Source organism: Asterias amurensis, chromosome 3 (assembly GCF_032118995.1).
Source record: "Asterias amurensis chromosome 3, ASM3211899v1".
NCBI lineage: Eukaryota > Metazoa > Echinodermata > Asteroidea > Forcipulatida > Asteriidae > Asterias > Asterias amurensis.
This window is the reverse complement of record NC_092650.1, coordinates 7069532-7083028: the sequence shown is the minus strand read 5'-3', so window position 1 is coordinate 7083028 and position 13497 is coordinate 7069532. Positions and strand designations below refer to the sequence as shown.

General features: G+C 39.7%; 1 protein-coding gene across 1 annotated transcript in view; it reads right to left on the bottom strand.

The window, feature by feature from the left end:
- Positions 1-4328, bottom strand: part of LOC139934709 (kinesin-like protein KIFC3) — a 40134-nt gene extending 35806 nt beyond the window's left edge. Inside the window, exon 1 of the mRNA XM_071929080.1 lies at positions 4235-4328. The gene's annotated coding sequence lies outside the window, so the exon portion shown is untranslated. The remainder of the gene's footprint in view (positions 1-4234) is intronic.
- Positions 4329-13497: the final 9169 nt, after the last annotated feature.

Sequence of the window (13497 nt, the reverse complement as noted above, 5' to 3'; positions counted from 1 at the left end):
TTAAACCCTTTGTTAAATCCATTCTTGGACCAAATAGCTTGCTGTTTCACAAGTTACTACTTCAACCCTGATATTTCAAGGAGGCAACGAAGGCAATTTCCTCCATGCCCCCTGGTCATTGCCTTGGTGCCCTTGAAATGCTCTCAGTAGAAATTAACAATTTCCTCACAGGATGCCCTTTCCCAGGGAACAAATGCCTTGGTGACCTTGCCCTTTCAGAAATGAAGCATACAGGCCTGCACTACTTCACGTGCTTTTTCACAAATATCTTTTAACTAGTACCATTTCATAAAAGCCTCGGTACATGCCTGCTTTGCCTTTCCAATGCTGAACAATCCAGCTGGACCACTTGCAGAAAATTTTGACTGCTCCTCTGATGTTTTAACTGTTGGCTAGTGGACCTTCATTTAGAGTGAACTTCTTCCGTAATCTACAACAATTTTGATATCATTCCTACTTCTGGTTCAAAATCCACCCCATGCCCAGCGAAAGTAGCATGGTTTGCCCTTAATTGATGAGCCAGCAGGACCCTGGCTTGTCATTTCACTACATGTAGGCCTAGTCTACCAGCGTTTTCATTTGCATGTCCATATTTTCAAATGAAAGAAGATTCAACCAACCCTGGATTAATCGAGACCTAAAGAAACTAGCACGGAAGAAGAAGAAAGCGTATAGGAAGGTTTACCAGAGATGAACGTGACAAGGCTCGTTATAAGAAGCTCAAATCAGCCATGCAAACAGGATACCGAAAAGCCTACAACTTCTTCATTAACAACAAGATCTGCGACAAAATCTCAACTAACCCCAAAAAGTTTTGGTCCTTCATCAAAAGTAAGCGATGTGACAACTCTGGCGTGGCCCCTTTAATGAAGAATGGCATCCTACACAGCAACAGCGATATGAAGGCAAACATCTTAAACTACCACTTTGCATCAGTCATTACCAACGAGGATACAGCACATTTCCATCCCTCGGCACTACTCCTCACCCAACAGTACCTGAGTATGAAATTGGCTGCGAAGGAGTGCGTAAACTTCCCTCAAACATCAAGCGATTTACTGCATCAGGTCCTGATGACTTACATGTACCTGCATGGGAAGGGTCTGATGAGCTTGCACCAGTCTTTACTCTCCTGTTCCAGGCCACACTCCACCAGGGCAAAATCCCTCAACAATGGAAATCAGCAAACGTCTCGCCCATCATAAAAAAAGCAGACAGACACAAGCCTGAATACCGGCCTATTTCGATGACATCTCAAACGACCACTTTGCATCAGTCATTACTAACAAGGATACAGCCACACTTGCACTAGTCCTCACCCAACAGAACCCGAGTATAAAATTTGCTGCGAAGGAGTGCGTAAACTTCCCTCAAACATCAAGCAATTTACTGCATCAGGTCCTGATAACTTACCTGCCTACATACTCAAGGAAGGGTCTGATGAGCTTGCACCAGTCTTGACTCTCCTCTTCCAGGCCACACTCCACCAGGGCAAAATCCCGCAACAATGAAAATCAGCAAACAACTCGCCCATCATAAAAAAAACAGACAGACACAAGCCTGAAAACTACCGGCCTATTTTGTTGACATCAATTGCCTGCAAGACCATGGAACACATCACCCACAGTCAAGTCATTCAACATGTTGATGATCAAGGGATTCTGTCAAGCAGACAGTTTGGCTTCAGGAAGAAACACTCATGTGAATCACAGCTCATCCTAACAGTACACGATCTTACAAAAGGATTCAAGGACAGAGGCAGATTGACGCCATCCTGCTGGACTTCTCTGAAGACCTTTGATAAGGTTCCCCATGAACGTCTTCTTCTAAAAAATTACATCACGTAGGAGTCCGTGGGACCCTTTTATCCTGGATGAGAGACTTCCTGACGAGCGAGCAGCACATCAGGGGTCTCATCTGGTGTCCCCCATTACAACCTACCAGACAACGTAACATCCGAGATTCGCCTTTTTGCTGACGACGCTCTACTTTACAGATTGATCCAATCAGAGAATGATGCTGCTGTCCTGGCAAACGACTTAAAGCGTCTCCAGGAAATGGGAAGACACATGGCTTATGTCCTTCAACCTAGACAAGTGTGTCACTAACGAGAACAAAAATAATCTTGTCTTCACAATACACCATCCATGGGACTGTTCTTCACACTGTCGCCCAAGCTAAATACTGCGGTGTGACGATCCAAAGCAACCTCAACTGAAAGCCTCACATTAACAACATCTGCAAGAAAAACATCTGCAAGAAAGCCAACAGCACCAGAGGTTTCCTTCAATGCAACCGGAGGAAGTGCCAACCCAAAATCAAGGAACAAGCCTACATCACCTACAATGTATACCGGACCTACTCTAGAGTATGCCTCAACAGTCTGGGATTCACACACTCAAGACCTCATTTCCAAGAACGATATGGTACAGAGAGACGGGCAGCCCTCTTTGTCAAGCACGATAACGACCCACGTCACAGTATAATCTCAATGCTACAAGATCTACATGTACAATGGCAGACACTGTGCGAGAGACGAGCAAAAAGCGAAAGTCATCATGCTTAAAACCGAATCACCCATTAGTGGCAACACCGTCTTGTCCTCCACACCTAGTTCCATCGTATTAGAGAAAGGACAACAAAACAGTCACCAAGTCCAGTTCCAAATTCAACACTACTGGATCTTAGCATTCCAGTATTCTTTCTTTCCCAGCGCCATCTGCCTGTGGAACAACCTGCCAGCATCAGCTGTGACCGCCCAAACCATGGAGCACTGACCCTTCGTTAGGACAGATGGGTGGCGTTTTTACTTGCACCTTTTTCACTTGTAAATAAAGGATGTCGCGTTCCTGATGGCGCATTTTGCAGCTTACAGTACGACTATACTCTTCTACAAGAGGAACATCATGTACTACAACAGACGCTTTTCAACATTAGGCTAGCCAGCTTGACTACTTCTCTTCAATGAGTTGGACTGGTTCTCACGTGTTTTACATCTACTGGCATTTTAATTATTGACAACGACCAGTCTTCTCACTTGGTGTATCCCAACATTTAAGCATTTAAAGTAACAAGCCTATGAAAATTTGGGTTAAATTGGTCATAGAAGTTGCGAGAAAATAATGAGAGAAAAAACTTCAGATACGAATAAAAGACTTCTTGCTTGAAGTCTTTAACTATTTTTAATGAGAAATTACCTCTTTCTCATAATCTATGCTACTTCAGAGGGAGCCGTTTATCACAATGTTTTATACTATCAACAGCTCTCCAGTGCTCGTTACCGAGTCAGTTTTTAAATTATTATAATTTGTTTTGAGTAATTACCAAACGACGACGTGTACCTTCCCTTTAAAAAGATCAAATTAACAAAAATTATTAAAAGCACTGGACACTAATTGGTAACTACTCAAAATAATTGTTAGGGTAAAAACTTTCTTGTTAACAATCAATGAAGAACTAATTATAGAATAAACTATTGTGAGAAACGGCCAGTTCTGGCTCCCTTTGAAGTAACGTAGCTTTCGAGAAAGAAGTAATATTCGGATAATATTCCACTAAAATTTGTTAATTTGATTTCAAGACCTCAAAATGCAGGGTTGTGACGGAATGACCACGATCCTGCCGGTTTTAAACGGCCGTTTAAGAACTTGTCGGCTTATTCCCTTATTATTTAAAACATGCCTATTATTATTATATGATTACATTAGGGAAAGAATTTCCATAATCAAGAAAGTTTGTAATTGTTTGTCTGAACATATTAACATTGGTTTATACATTTTGTTGGAACTTTCAAATAATATGGTATGGTTGCAATGCCTCATCAAACTCAAAGTCAAATCCTATAAAAATGTTTAACTATAAAGTTTAGTTAGTCCATACAAATTACAATACATGAAACTTTCAGTTGACGGAACTGCCTAATTAATTCATAAGTTAGACCTACCTCCATTGGTTCATGATCAGTACCTCAACATAAATCATTACAATTTACATGCACTTTTTAAAAACTAATTCAATGATTCAGAACAGAACATCAGATGTTGCGAAGGGATCATCTGCTGACACACTTTGTACCCACACTCATCATGACAAAATAAGTTGCCTGGTGATGATTGTTGTTGACTCATGACTGGTCCGTCCCGTCTGTTGTCCAATTTAACACAAAAATGTGCATGATTTACATAAAATATGCAAAGTTAAGATGTCAACAGTTTAACTCTGTCAATTCACTTACCCGATATTTAGAGTACTTCAGGAGTTTGTCAGCTTGCTTTATGGTCAGGATCATCTTCTTGCATTCTTGCAGAACATGCCTCTTTCAAATCGAGTTCAAAGATAATTCCATAAAGAAGGAGGGCGCCACCAATATTTGAGTGAAAATCAACTATTGGTGGCGCTGTTGAAAAAAAAAACCGCATTCTGTTTTTAGTTGTACTCGGTTTGTCGTCTGCATCTTCTGCACACTGAAATGTTTGTCGACAGAAAAGGGCGTTAACTGGGTTCGGACATTATTGTATTGTACTTGGACAAACACTATCGGTAAAATTTAAAAAGCACAATGCTTCGAATTTTCCCTGCATGTTGGTGGTATCTGCTGACTTTAGCCAAGTTATGTGTTTCAATTTTGATGATGTATAGCCTGTATTGCATTTCATGCTTTTGTTTGTTGGTACATATTATTATAATTATCTTAACCATCCCTAGGGGTGGGATACACACGAAACGTTTTACATTCATGTTTCTTGAAAGTTTCAAAGCAAAGCCTGAGTAAATCCGGGGCAGGAACTATTCTGGGCCCGCCAAACTTGAAGTGTTGTGAAAAGTAGTGGCTAAAAATGACCCAAATTCCACCCAGTATCAAAAGTAAAACACCGCCACCATAACAACATAGAAGAATCATTAAAGCATAGGGAGAGATTCTAGGTGGACTCAAATAAAATAAAATAAAACAGTGGCATCAATAAAAACTATATTATTGACTTTTTAGAGGCAGTGGACAGTAATGGTAATTACTCAAAATAGTTATTAGCACTAACCTTACTTGGTAACGAGTAATGGGGAGAGGTTGGTAGTATAAAACATTGTGAGAAACGGCTCCCTCTGAAGTCGAGTAGTTTTCGAGAAAGAAGTAATTTTCCACGAATTTGATTTCGAGACCTTACATTTAGAACTTGAGGTTCGAAATCAACCATCTGAAAGCACACAACTTCGTGTGACAAGGATGTTTTTCCTTCATTATTATCTCCCAACTTCGACCACCGATTAAGCTCAAATTTCCACAGGTTTGTTATTTTATGCATATGTTGAGATACACCAAGTGAAAAGACTGGTCTTTGAAATTATTATTAATAATAAGTGTCCGGTGTCTTTAAAGCCATTGGACCCTTTCGGTAAACAGTATTGTCCAAGGCCCACACTTCGTGTATCACAACTTCTATATCAAATAACAAACCTGTGAAAATTTGAACTTAATCGGTCATCGGAGTCGGGAGAAAATAACGGGAAAACCCACCCTTGTATCCGCGCGTTTCGCCGTGTCATGACATGTGTTTAAAATAAATCCGTATTTCTCGTTAACGAGAATTGATATTGTTTTACTGTTTTCTCAAAAAGTAAAGCATTTCATGGAATAATATTTCAAGAGTAGTATTTCACCACTACCTTCTGTAAACCCTGTAAGTTATTTGTAAATCTGTGAACTTTTTTTTTCTGTACCGAAGGGTCCAATGGCTTTAAAGATTTAATGTTCAACGTCATCAACTGACCACCACTGCAGGAGTCCATAGGGAAATACTCCCTGTTAGGGTTCTGAAATTGACAATGTATTTTTCTTACTTTCTGTGCTTTGTTGACTTTTACAAAAAGTGGTTTTTATTGCATTCGACAATAACATATCGCCTGACTTCGACCTAAATGCAGGAACTATCAAAAATTCACTAGTCTTTGATGTTAAAAACAGAGTAATTACAAAACGCGGAAATGATAAATAATGCCAGTACATTAAAGTTTAATCAGTAAATTTATAAGATAACAATTATTAATTATTATGACTATACACCATACAATTAAAATGTAAATCCTAAATGCAGCAACTTCGATTAATATTTCAGAAAAAGAAAAATATGCACCCGAAATAAATACAAAACACTTCGTCATCATCACGAGCAGCTATTTCTATAAAGCATACAATATTAATTTGGCAATTCGGTCTTATCATTGACACAAACATTGTTTGATGAGTTTAAAGTCCTAAAGATTATAAATTTAATATGTAGTGCCTTCTATAAGTTATTTAATTAACGCGCAACTTTTTAGCAATAACATAACGCCTGTGTATGATCTAAATGCAACAAATTCGATTAATATTTAAAAAACTAATATGTAGGCTTAGCCTACACGAAATACATACAGATGAATGATCTGTCGAATACAATGAGGTCAGAACAATTAAATTATTCACACAAAGTTTATCAATAATTATAAAATACTATAGTACAATTCGATAGTTAATAATAACATTGTAACCAATTGGCAATTGAGTTGTTTTGAAAAGACTTCCTTCGAGCACGTTGGTTCATTTTCGAACTTCCTTTCGGCCCGATTAGAGTCACACCTTCCGTCTTAAACAAAGGTGTCAGTTCCAACACCTTAAGGTGATACTTCGCACGTCTCTTATCTAGCACATTTGTAATAACTTAAAGGAACACGTTGCCTTGGATCGGTCGAGTTGGTCTTTAAAAAAACGTTTGTAACCGTTTGATAAAATGCACATTGGTTAGAAAGATGTTTTAAAAGTAGAATACAATGATCCACACAAATTTGGTTTAAAGTTGCGTGGTTTTCCTTTTACTTTGCGAACTAGCACGGTCAGCCATTATGGGAGTCAAACAATTTGACTCTCATAAAATGGCCGACGGTGTTAGTCGACGAGGTAAAAGGAAAACGACGCAATATTCGAGTAATATTTTTGTGGATCATTATAATTCTACTTTTAAAATATCTTTCTAATCACATGCATTTGATAACAAACGACTATAAACGCTTTTTAAAGACTAACTCGACCGATCCAAGGCAACGTGTTCCTTTAAACACTGTGGCAATTACTAAAATTGTTTTTCTTTGCCCTGGTAGTTAGTTTATCTTTCTTTCTGTCTTGTGCACCCAGAGGGCTTAGTTTTTTTCTTTTTCTTTTTTCTTTCATATTGGGCTGCGTTTGCTTCGTCTCCAAATATTGTTGGCAACCTCGTGTCCAAATCTTAACGTCTTCAATATGTTTTTGAGTATAGTGTGTGCGACTGAAAAAATTGTTGTTTAAGGTATAAGCAAAACAACATCTAACACAGATCATCTACATTGTACATGTTTGTGCCCTTTCGTGGTCGATAAAATGGCATGACTTGCCGGCAAGAATTTGAGCCACTTGGTCCATTGGATGGACCGGGTTGGTCGTGTTCAATAATCTCAGTGCGTGAGCAGCGTTCGAGAACAGAAGATATTCCCGCCAAATCTTGGTTATTAGCGCCGGGAGGAAGAACCAAAGTCAGATTGTTCACCGTCGTCTGGTGTATGATTGGTCTAGGTCTGGACCTCTCAAGCTGGTCGTGTTGTCTTTCTATAACCGCGATGGATGGTTGTGTTCGGTCTGGTTCCGACCATGAGAACATTTCGTTGGTTGTGGTGTCAGGATAGTCCACCCCGTAAGCACTGTCTTTTTGTTGTGGATGTCTTCCCAGGACGCTGTCCTGATCGAAAGGTCTTTGATGCGAATTTGTGATACTCTTAGATGGGTTAGTAGAATCATTTGGCAACACGGTCATTGGTTTTTGGACAGGAGGAGTCCGTGGTTGACCATAGGTCATCCCGACATCGAAAGCGCGCTCAGAAACTTCAGGGGAGAACACTGGAAACTCATCTCGAGTTAAGGAGTCGAAGTTCGATGAGGATATAGGCATTACCGGTGGAAAAACCTGCTGCTCGTTGAGTTTGATTTTTGGCCGAGGGATGCCGATGCCACCCCCACGTAAAGGCCCGTTACTTCTGCCGACATTGGCTACAGTTTGTGGCACGACGGTGGGCAACACACTTTCCGGAACATGATAAGGTTTACCGATGGGATCTGTGCGTGATTTAGTCGTGAGGAATTGAGGCAACTCGGGGTACACACGCGTTGTTGCGTCACGACTCCTGTGCAAATGGCGCCCCCGTTGGCCTGAGACTGATCTGGTGCCCCGACTTCGTCGACTTCTACTACGAGCTTCTTGTTTCTCTCGTCGCTTGCGGTGCACCTCCGGGCATACGCAGGCACAACAGCTACAATTCAAGAGGATCCACACTACACAAAGAATAGCGACGGCCTCGCAGACGATGACACCACTTACAATGTAGATGATTACGATGGTACTCGTTTCTGAGTAAAAACAAACAAAACACCAAAACAATAGTAACACAAAACACCAACATTTTACAACTCCTGCCTTACCAAAGTTAAACTGGCCAAAATGCGGATTAAAATCCATGACAAAAACAAACATTTTAAATAAACCATGAAAAAGTGGTATATATAGTTCACAAGACCAAAGCTCCGGTGTTGTCAGCCCAAGAGTGGGTTCGAATCCCAGTTGTGACACTCGGGCTCTTGAGCAAGGCATTTTAAACCATGCTTCGTAAAAAGTTGGGAAGGTAGTACCATGGAGCTAAATGGCTGCTAATGTCTTGAGGGGATTTGGCGGTTCGTTTGAACTCCTTCCTTTATATTGCTCCATGGTAGTCGGTGCATTCTGCTCTAAGCCAGGCTCCCCAGTAGTGTGTGGCAACGTGCCCCTAGATTTGGGTCGATAGCCCAGATCAGGTTAGCCTTTGGTCAAGCCATTCGTTGCTTGAGCTTCGTAGAGCCGCGACCCCAAACGGCTGGAAGTGGGGACTATTCGCTTTGGATAGCTGCTCTATAAGAAGCTGTGCGAGCTACAAAGGCCTTGACAAAAGGCTACAATCTGGTAGGCCTTGTGAAGACGGTTTCTCCGGGAATTCTGTTCGCCGGAAATTCGGTACATGGGAAATTAACGTGGGCTGTATAGACCTTTCTTTTGTTGATAAACAAACCGCCTTGGTTGGCATGGCCGGCCGAATGTTAGTAAAACACTCAATCGTAAAAACAAATGTTTTAACAAAATTTAACCTTTTCTGCACACTTTCAATTAGGTAAAATACCTCTAATAATAAGCTGTTTTGTTTTAAACAAAATCAACAAATTTTGTTACATTGTTACCAAAAAATAAATAGCGATCTTTTCTTGATTTGCACCTATGGCTTTCCGTAGTTTTCCAATTTTGGTTGGCCAAAACTCGGGCTGTGACGTTGCAAAAGAAAGGTCTATTAGGACGATTCAAAAGAGGGCGCTTTCAGAAAAAGTTTATATTGGGTGCGTTCGTTTAGCTTCCCTGGGTCGACCCCGGTGTGTGGTGTTTTTTTTCCCCAGGACGAACGTGGGTAATTATCTGCACACGTTCGTCCTGGAAAAAAAACCCGCCACACACCGGGGTCGACCTAGGGAAGCTAAACGAACGCACCCACACAGTTCGCCACACCGACCCTTCATTAAAGTGGCCGTCCGGCCTTGCGATGTTATGCGAAAACGCCATTATTAAAAAGAAGACAAAGAAGAAGGTATTTCAACTTACCGTCAAGTTCCTCTTCGTAGCATCCACCACCCTCAGTTGTCTCTTCGTCTAGCCCATTGGCACAATGTACCGTGGAATCGCACACTAGCTGGGTGTCCAGACACGGGGACAAAGTATCGCATCGAAAGCAAGTGTCTGCATGATTAAAATCAATATATTATAGGGTCATCAGAGATTTTTAAAAAAGTGGTTCTGTCGACCTAATCAGTAAGCTATTTACAAATACTCATACAATTTTGTTTATCCTTACATGAGATGTAGGTCTATACCTTTAAAGGAAACATGTATACAATATTTAATTGTTTGCAAAAAAAGAAAAGAAAAAAAGAAAAGAAGAGTAACGATGCCTTCAAAATTAGTTGGGAAACTTCGTCATCAAGAACATCCAGCATTTTGGCCCCACTGCACAATATTGTTTTAAGTATGCATTTATAAAATAGGTAGGATGTATTTTTGAACAATAGGTGATAACTAAAATAAATAAACGATGAATATTCCGAGCAAACAAGGAAGAAGAATGTTTTTGCCGTATAGGAAACTTACCATCATCAGCAGAAGTAGCCGAGATCCTTATTAGTAACGTAATCGCAAACAAAAAAATATGTGCATAATTCGATTCCATTCTTAAAAAAAAAAAAAAAAAAAGATCAATCATAAAATTTCAGGCGCTGGTCAATATATAATAATCGTGCATATAATAATATTCCGTTGTTGTTGAAGTGCGCAGTGCTACTTTCTGACAAGGAGGGGGCACGGACTGCGGTTTTTATGGAGCTCGCCCGTCAACAGATCACGGTAAATTTGTGCCACGTGACGTGATGTGTAAACTATTACCAGTGTATTTTGGTGCGCGGGGAGGAAGGGGGGGGGGCGATTTGAATAATCATTTACCAGTATTAAAAGGTGTTTGGCCTTGGCTGGTCAAGCCAAAGAGGTTGTCCTTTCTCTATGGTCAAGCCAGCTACACATGGCCTCTGCACTCGTTATGCTCTTGTTTACTAAATCAGAGCGCAGCAATGACTAGGCATAGAGAAAGGACAACTCAATGGAACAGGTGACCGACGTCGTGGATGAGTACACACGAGTATAAGAAAAGGCCTTTCACTATTATGAAGAGATGACCAATGCCAACGACCAATGTCATGAACCTGACTTTGTTCACGGAACGGTTGACAATAGGGATTTTTTGGTATGACCGATTGTTATTTCATGGTTTGACCCAAGCCCATAAACCAGACGGCGCCTCGAGTTTCCTTTTGTTCAGTTTGTGACTGAAGCCCTAAAAATATTATAAAACACAAAATATCCTTTTTTTAATATCTACTTTGTATGTAAATCACATTGAGAGTGGGAACAGGGGATCGGCGGGCCTTGCTATAATTTTGATGCCAGAAAGATATACTTGTACAGGTAGTGGTCAAAGTAACGATGAGAACACTCACTCTGTATCCATGGATGATAAATCGTATTAGTGCCACATGGTATCCATGGTAAACTAAGAAAAATGATCATTGTTTTGCACAGACATAGATAGGTCTGACTCTTCTACTTTCTAGACGAGAGCGATGTAATACATAGAAATTCTGCCAAGTAAAAAAAAAACGTATTTGGTTGGGAGTCTTTTCATTTCAATTTAACTCAGTTCAATTCAATTCAATACAACCCAATTAAAAATACTCACTAATCTTTACAGAATGTAAAGTAAAAATATATGCACCTACAGGATTGTGAGTATTATCTATTTTGTGAATACTGATTTTCAAGATTGCATTAATTAATTACCAACGCAACATCATTAGTGAAAACAATTCACTCGGTCTTTTGATCGTTCCTCTACAAACTTTTCGGTTCCATCGTTTCTATTTTGCAAACTTCTAATACTATTAGAGTCTTGAGACGGCCTCCATGATGTCACAATGGGTCATCCATCATGTAAGTTAACAATTCGTTCAAAAGTTATTTTGTTTACTGTGAAGTTGACTTTTACTGGATCAAGGTGAACTCAATCCCAGGGCTATAGCCGTCCATGAAGCAAGCAAATAAAGGGAGAATAGAGTATGCATTCTAAGCATATAATATAGAGCAAGGACCAGTGCGTAGTATCGTGTTTGTTGTTCATGCAGGGTAGACTACATCCATGGTTGTTTTCTTCTTCATTTCTTGTTTGATCAAGAGTCATGTGCAAGGTCATTGGGGTCATTGGGGGAGGATCTCAATGGGAGGATACAAAGGAGTTTTTGGGAACGTCCCATCAGAGGAAACGGCCCACTGCTTTATCAAGGTCTAGGTTACTGCTGTTAATAATGGGACTTGCTAATTAAATTTTAATTCAGGGTTTTCATCATATCGCTGACCAGCAAGTCATTGGTGGCTGGCTCCAACCTCCAACTAGTATTAACTTGATATATTAATGAATCGGAATCTGATATAATTGCATTTAGAGAATGATACTAAAAGTATATCTGAATCAGTTTCACCATAGAGGGTTCATTTCACAAAGCTGTGGTGGATATCAGGAAACAATAAATATGTTTTAAAAAGATTTGTTTTAATATATACACTAGGTAAACAAAATTACGAAACGTACAATTCTCATTAAAAATACAAGTTGACGAAATGTTTCATTCTCATAACAAAAAAACCCAAAAACAAAACAAAAAAAGGATAGAGTATTTTGTTTTTTCGTAGTTTTTTTATTATTTTATAATTGATCATTGTAAACTTTTATTGCACCTTCACATATCTGGACTTTTTAGATTAAAGGCAGTGGACACTATTGGTAATTTCTCAAAATAATTATTAACATTAAATTATTATTATAATCAAGCATCTGAAAGCACACAACTTCGTGTGACAAGGGTGTTTTTCTTTCATTTATCTCGCAACTTCGACGACCCATTGAGCTCAAATTTTCACAGGTTCGTTATGTGTTGAGATACACCAAGTGTCCATTGTCTTTAAAGTGTTACATTTTACTAGTTTTAATGCGATAATTCCAATGTCGTTATAAAACCATTATCCTGTTTACAATCGGATGATGTATTTGTTTCTACAGTCAAGTCAGATTATCTTATTAAAGGAAAGGTGAACGGCATGAGAGGAGCGCTGCAAAGGGGATCATTCTACAGTGTTAATTGGCCGGATGTTTCCCATAGAAAACACTGTGCGTCCTCTCTTGGGTTCCCCCAACCCCCAACCCCCTGATGGGATGACATGTATAGACTGAACTAGCGGCGTACTGTCTTAAAGGAACACGTTGCCTCGGATCGGACGAGTTGGTCTATGAAAAGCGTTTGAAACCGTTTGTTATGAAATGCATATGGTTAGAAAGATGTTTTCAAAGTAGAATATAATGATCAACACAAGTATCTCTCAAAATTGCACGGTTTTCATTTTACGTCGCGAACTAACACGGTCGGCCATTTATGGGAGTCAAATTTTTGACTCCCATAAATGGCCGACCGTGTTTGTCGACGAGGTAAAATGAAAACCACGCAATTTCGAGGCATATTTGTGTAGATCATTGTATTCTACTTTTACAACATCTTTCTAACCATATCGATTCTATAACAAACGGTTACAGAACGCTTTTCAAAGACCAACTCGACCGATCCAAGGCAACGTGTTCCTTTAATGTAAAAGAGTGAAAAACACCACTCTTAACATTTTGAGCTATCCCTCATAAGGCTCTTCTAAAAGAGTGGTGGTTATTCACTCTTTAAGAGGGGTTTCACTCCAGGACAGAGTGAAAAATCACTCAAAAAATATGCAAACTTCAATCTAAAAGAGTGGAAGACTACTCGAAAAAGAGTTGTCCTTC